Source organism: Pygoscelis adeliae, unplaced genomic scaffold (genome assembly GCF_000699105.1).
Source record: "Pygoscelis adeliae isolate BGI_AS28 unplaced genomic scaffold, ASM69910v1 Scaffold45, whole genome shotgun sequence".
Lineage (NCBI taxonomy): Eukaryota > Metazoa > Chordata > Aves > Sphenisciformes > Spheniscidae > Pygoscelis > Pygoscelis adeliae.
Genome location: NW_008825114.1, coordinates 15,249,899 through 15,256,690, shown reverse-complemented (window position 1 = coordinate 15,256,690; position 6,792 = coordinate 15,249,899). Strand labels below are relative to the sequence as shown.

Genomic DNA, 6,792 nt, shown 5'->3' with positions numbered 1-6,792 from the left:
CGCCGCTGTCCCCGCCGGGACCCCGGGGCGCTCGGCCGGCGGCGGCCGCCGCCTCTGCCATCTGTGCGATGGGTCAGTTCTTGCGTCTCTCTGGCGCTTCGCACAGCCAAGTATTCTTTAAAATCGCATCGCTAGTCCAACCATTCTTCCAGAAGAATAAATACCGTGGTTTTTTAATAACTCTGGCTGTACCGGGCGATTGCCTTGCGCTGTCTTTTTCTGCTTGTAAGAGAGTAAAGGGAAAACGTATTTGAACCGGTAAAACATGTTTCTGTGGGGGAAAAATAGTAACGTATTTCCCTCTATATTGGGGATATATATCTTCCTCCTAATGTTGTGCTTGCTGGCTAATGGGTAAAATAATGGACAAGCGTCGCACCTCTTCTTGATGCTTGAGTGCCAACAGCTTCTGCAGGCAGGTTTGCTCCGTGTCCTCCATCCTTTTCGTGGCCCTGTCGTTTGAGCCGTGCTTTGTTTTGGCACAGGAACCTGCCTCTGTGGAGGAGCGTATTGGATCGCAGCCGAAATAATTCTGGATTTAGGTTTGAGTTCCCCAGCTAAAAGACGTGCTTGAGTTTAGTTGGTCTAAAAGGCAAAAAAAACCCAAACGTTTTATGTCCTGTGTCAAAATCTAAGAATGGTAGTATTTACAACTTCTCTTAAAAAACAAGAAATAAACCTCACTTACCACTTCTCTGTGGACGACATGAGAAATTGTCTGTAGACAGAGCAAGCAAAAATACAAAGAGAAAACGTGGACAAAAGGCACCAGTCTTACCTGTGCCAAGAAACAGGGTTCCTTAATTTAACTAGTGTGTCTCTTAGATAACAATATGCTTAGAAAACCGTAAGATTTTGTTTTGAAAATCGGGTATAGCCGCTTAGGAAGAATGTAAACTCCCAAAGCATACCAGATTCCTCTTTTTAAAAAGCTCTAATACTGTCAGGGAACAAAATCCTAAATACTCCAGCCTAAAATACAGCATTTTAGGCCTAATCTACACAGAGAAACATAATGGTGTATTTATATGCAGAACTCTAATGCTACATTAACTCCATATGTGTATTTTTCTATAACTGTAACCATTTATATAGGAAATGACGGTGGTACAGTTTTAAGGTTAAATGTAGAAACCCCTCATTTGGCAGGTGATAACTTTTTGATATCAAAGTAGCCTCACTACCTAGAACACTGTAGTGTTCTAGTGTAGTGTTCTACACAGCCCTGTCCTGCTCAGATCTCCAGCAAACACGTCTGTCTAACCATTCTCACACAACAGTTGCTTGGATCTGATAATGCACGTCTGGCATCAACAGGCCCCTTAAATTACTGTATTTTCTCCTCCAAAGAAATGTTCACCCATTTAAATAATAGAGTAGAGCACCTAGGCTTTGCCTTGTGTTTTTTTCAGTGGGATTTCACCATACGCAGCAGTACGCAGTAGAACAAACTTAATTAAAATGCAGTAGATTATTATATTTAATAATATTTCATTTTGTCTTGATCTTCTTATTGCGCACAGTGGCTGCTGTTTACAGGCTTCTAATAATGGAACAATTATAGTCTAATTTTTATTACGCTGGTATGTCGTACGTATTTTTTAAAAGAGAGACCTTAAAAGAATAAGCCCACAGGCTTACCTTTTTGTTCAGCTGTTTTAAAAGTTATTTCAAGTTTTGAACTGTCAGTTCTGGCTTCTCATAATGCAGTTCTGAGAAATGAATTAATAGTTCTGGACTGGAGATAGATTAAAGCATAAGGCCTTATTCTTGCAAATGGACATACGGGTAAATATTTTAGCCTCTGTAAAGGCTGAGAGATCTGCGTTAGCTTATCTACTTACAGAAACAGTGCCAAACTCATTAAGAACACTGCAGGCTACCCTCGTTCTCACCTTTGCTAAAAGACAGAGGCAGAAAACAAGCCCGAGTAGCTGTAGAGATTTATGGATCTTTTCTTGCGTGATGTTACATTTATAAACAGCAAAGTTTGTGATCCATTATTTGCATGGGTTTTGTACTCAAAATACAGTAATTATTGCATTTCTTTATTTCCTAATGAATTGTATGCATCAGCCATATGTCAGAATAATTTTTAATCAGAATAATCTAAATATTTTTGTTTACTATTAAGACTAGTTCAGGAAAACTATTCTTGTAAAAAATTGTTTGTTTTGGTCTGTTAAGCTGCATGGTAAGCCTTACCATTTCTCTTCGTCAACTAATGCGTGAGGCTGGCTGGTATGAATTCAATTTGCTGGAACCGAATGCATTTCTTCTGTTTATTAGAAGCATATTCCCATATCGTTCTGATCTCTGAAAGAAGTAATTATATGATCTAAAGAAAATGTAACAACTCTGTGTGAGATGCTTGAAAGCTGTTGATTTCCTTTCTTTGGCTGCTTTTCTTTGTCATTGCTCTGATTTTATAAATAACATTTTGAAGAAGATGTGGAATTATAATGCATAAACTTCGGGCAAAAGGTGTATGTTTCTCACCTCTTTTCAGTAGTTAATTCTAAAATGAAGTAACTATAATAACTATACACGGAATTAAATTTTAAGTGATATAACACCATGGGGCATTTCTTGACATTTGTTTGTCCTCCTGCTAAGCGTATATCCAGTTTGTTTGCAGTGAGGAACTAACATCTTAAAGGATGCTCTGAGCTGTACTGTAGATGCCTTTTTTTTTCTTTATTGAGAATCATTTTACTTACACTGTCACTTGGAGTTTTTATGAAATAGCATTCGATCTAATATGTTCATTGATCAGCGGGTTGGTTTTTTGGTTTTGTGTTGAGTTTCTTTCAAGCCATTAAGTTGTCTTTTGTTTTTCCAGTATTGCTGGCTTGTCATTATAAACTTTGTATATTATGTAGAAAACTATTTTTTTGGAATGCTAAGGACACTTCTACCAAGTATCATTAACCTTTCCAACATTTTGACTATCAACACTTTCAATTAGATTTCATTATACAACTATTTCAGTACAGAATTTGTATTTACTCTTTTATCAATATGACCTCACTTACATGTGAGTCTTTATCAAAGTTAAGATTTTAAATACGAGTTTAAGTTATACGAGTTTAAATACGAGGCTTTTAGTATCTAATCCAGCACTGAAAGTGCATGAACATACGCAAAGTCGTCTTGTGTATCAGACAAGAGCAGCAGAGTGCAAGGACTCTATTTGAGTAAAGTAACACGGTGTTGTTGGTCAGTTGTGACATGGCCCTGAAAATAATTTTTATCATGGTTTTCTGTTAAATAAAAAGTTTCTTTAGCTTTTTAGTGTGCTTTCATTTTCTTTTTCAGAGGCCAGGCTGTTGTTCTAATAGCCAACTCCATCATCACTTAAATTTGAAATATCATAGCGATGAGTGAATGAATCTTTCAAGGATAGAATGACTAAAAAGAAAATCTTGTACAATTTTGCTTTTTGTCTTGACATTGCAACACAATTTGTCTTTTATGTTTTCTCATGTGTCTTCCTGATATTTTTGGAGTCTCTTAAATCAACAAAATACCATGTACCAACTCTGAATTTAGAAATACACTCCTCTTACCATAGTAAATAACTCTCTGGTTACATTCCTGGTAATTCAAAACAGACTAACGTTGGTTTTTGTTGTACTGTCAGTCTCCTCTGAATTTCTCATCTAAGGCATCTGTTTAACAATAGAACTGTAGAATTTCTCCTTTTATGAAATAATCTTTGCTGATCATATGCAGACTTGTCCTGCAGCGAGTGCCTGTTTGGTATTTAGTTGTCTCTTGAATTACTGAAATGTCTTTCTCCAAGGCCCGTGCAGCAGATCCTGAGAAGCATCAGGCTTATTGAGAGTAAAGGGAAGGAGATTACTTTGTCATCTCTATATTCACATTAACATGATTTTGAAGTGGTAGCGGTCAGTTTTCTAAATGTCTGCTTCCACAGAACACTGTAGATCTGAAAAACAAGCAAAATGCTTTTCCTCCTGTATGCACACTGCAATCAGATGTGTGATTATTATAGCTTGTGTAGACACGCTTGTGCTAGCTTTAATCTCACTGGTTCATGTACCAGCAGTAGCAAAGCTGTGGTAACATAGTCCTCGGTTAGGGGTGTGCAGGCTCATTTTGTTGTACATTGGATGCTTACTCAAATTAATTGCCTACAGTGATGTCCATGTTTCTGTATTTTAACTGCTTTGTTATGTGACGCTAACAAAATTAAGTGTAATTGAAGTATATGTAACATGCTGCAGTCATATCTCCTAATTGCAGTGCAGATGCAGCCTGTAAGGCAGTAAGCCCTATTCTCTCATTCTTCTGAGACGATTAGAAAGGTCTGCCCTAGTTTGATAGTTTTAAGATGACCTTTTATCAGAAATTTGCAGGAATCTGGAAGTGCTTAAGCACCCTATATGTAAATGAAATACTAAAAAGCTAAAATTAGCAAAGGAAGCATAAAAATAATAAAATTGAAGCCTTGCTCCTGCAGTCCAAACCTGTGTGGAGTCCTAGTGAAATCAATTCATCAGTCCTCTGGTGTATTTTATGTATAAGCCCTCATCCTGCAATCAGATCCTTAATGAAGGAATTCTCCTTTCTCAGCGTGTGTTACTCCTGTTAAAAAATCAACACACTAATCCTTGGCTAAACGGAACTGGGAATGTGTTTGCAAAAAAAACAGGTAAAAGCAGACATGGTGAGTAATACAGCATTTGTCTGATATCGGACTGGTAAGCCGGTAGAAAGGTGAATATACTTATGGGAAAGGACTTCTCTGTGTAGCTCATTTCTAAAATCTCTCTATAGGAAACATGTTAAAAAGATGGAGCCTGCTATTTACATAACAGGGAGCAATTGTTAGCGGTGCACAGGAATGGACAGCTTGCCAGGATATTGGCATTTGGCACACACTGCTCTTATTGTGAGGTAGTTCTGTAAATTCATTAAACTCGAGTTTCTTTCAGGTGTTTTAAGAATAGCAACAGTTAACGTGATCCAGAGATACCAGTGCAGAATTGAATGCCAAGAGCAATTCAAAAGGCCATGTACACACTGTTCACTCAAGATAGGAATTCTTATTTTTGCTGGACGTTTTTGCAAAAGCTGCAGAAGATTTTCAGTAAAAGTAGGAGTGCTGAGGAAGCAAGTGATTCTGTTACTCCAAATCCTGTTTAGGAGCAAAATGCTAAATTATTTTAGGTCTTTGACCTGTGCAGATATATTTCTTTTCATTTTGAGTCTTCTTTTGTATTTGAGGATTTTGGATTACTCCTTGTGTAGTGCTTTTATATTTTCAAAAGTGATGTAAAGTTTATGTGAAGAAGCTGGTGTGCAAGAAGGTAGCATCTCAGTTTGACTACTACAGCCATTCTGCCCACACTTTGATGCGGATATTGTTTGTGTACACGGAGAGCTCAGTCTAAGTCAATAATTAGACTGGATCTAAAGGACAGATGCCATCGAGGGAAAAATTCTTCTGGCTGTGTATTCCCACTGGTAACCCCCAGTGGGCTGGTTCAGTGAGCTAACTCAGAAGACTTTTCCTTGTAAGGAACCTGGTGGCAGCTAGCCATTAAATGAGTTTGGAAGTGGTGTGAAATTATAGCTTGGGGCTGTAGTGTGACATGTGTTTAATCTAGCAATGCCAGTTTAAACACAATCCCTAGATATCATATCCTCTCAGTTGTCCTTTGTGCTTCCTCCTTTGCCCTCAGTCCTCCCACACACACAGGTTAGCTCTCATTCTCAGAGCAGAGGGAAGTAAACCAGCAAAGCAGCTTTTTTTTTTCGTCTTTTTTTTTTATACTGTGCTAGGATACCTGTTACAGTTTCTGATTCACACAAATCCACCTTGACACAACACAGAGAGTAACACAATGGTGTGGACAGATGCAGGGGATTTGTGGGAAGCTGTGACTCCCTCCACCCTCAAAGTGTTGGCCTAAACACTTTCCCAGAACTGCCTTTCTGTGAAACAGTTTACCCCGTAGCATATTTTGCATCCAATTGGGGTATTGGTGCACTTGTTTCTCCATAAGTATTTCCCTTTGTAAGCCAGTTTGGTCACTCCTTACAAATGCACAGCATTACTCTAAATTTTATGCTTTGGCTTGTTTTCAGGAGATGCTTTGGTAAATGCTGGGAGGTACAGAAGTTCTTAAGCAGGTAATGCACTTCCCAGCTAGTACTGCAGCTGCTGTGCCTACAAGATGGGACTATTAGAAATCAAATACGCAAGTTTGGTGCCTTGCTTCTGCTGAGAGAGTAAGAAAGTAGGTGCCTGACTTGACTTGCTCAGGAGCTATTGTACATCCCACTGGTTGCACCTGACCTGTAAATGTTTAAGCCAAACCATTCGCATCAGGTTGCTGCTGTACTGAAATGTGCATTTAGCAAATGTACACTTTTTGGTGGTGGTGTCTGCCTCCATCCCCCAAGATACTGCTGTACAGAGGTGAGCAGTGAGCATGTCAGTGTTGAAATGACATGGGGACTCCTTTCATGGCATACTTTACCATGTACTTTCAAGAGACAAGTAATGATTTCTCAGTGCTACTCATGGAGGATTTTGTTTTGAAGCATAAAGTGATATTTTTTTCCTGCTCTCTGGAAAAGGAGATACAGTTTTTCTTTATCGGAAATTATGCTCTGAAATTATACATTTATATGCAGATGATCTGTTTTGATATTTAAGTAATATATCTGTTCCAGGCAACTAGTTTGCAAAAAATAAAATTTTTCCTTTTAGGTTTGAATTTTAATCCATGTATTTTATAATGATATTTTTTCAGCAGG

General features: G+C 38.2%; 1 protein-coding gene across 1 annotated transcript in view; it reads left to right on the top strand.

Annotated features, from left to right (window-relative positions):
• The window catches only part of CDC14B (cell division cycle 14B), a 48,479-nt gene that overhangs the window by 1,176 nt on the left and 40,511 nt on the right, over window positions 1-6,792 (top strand). The window lies entirely within an intron of this gene.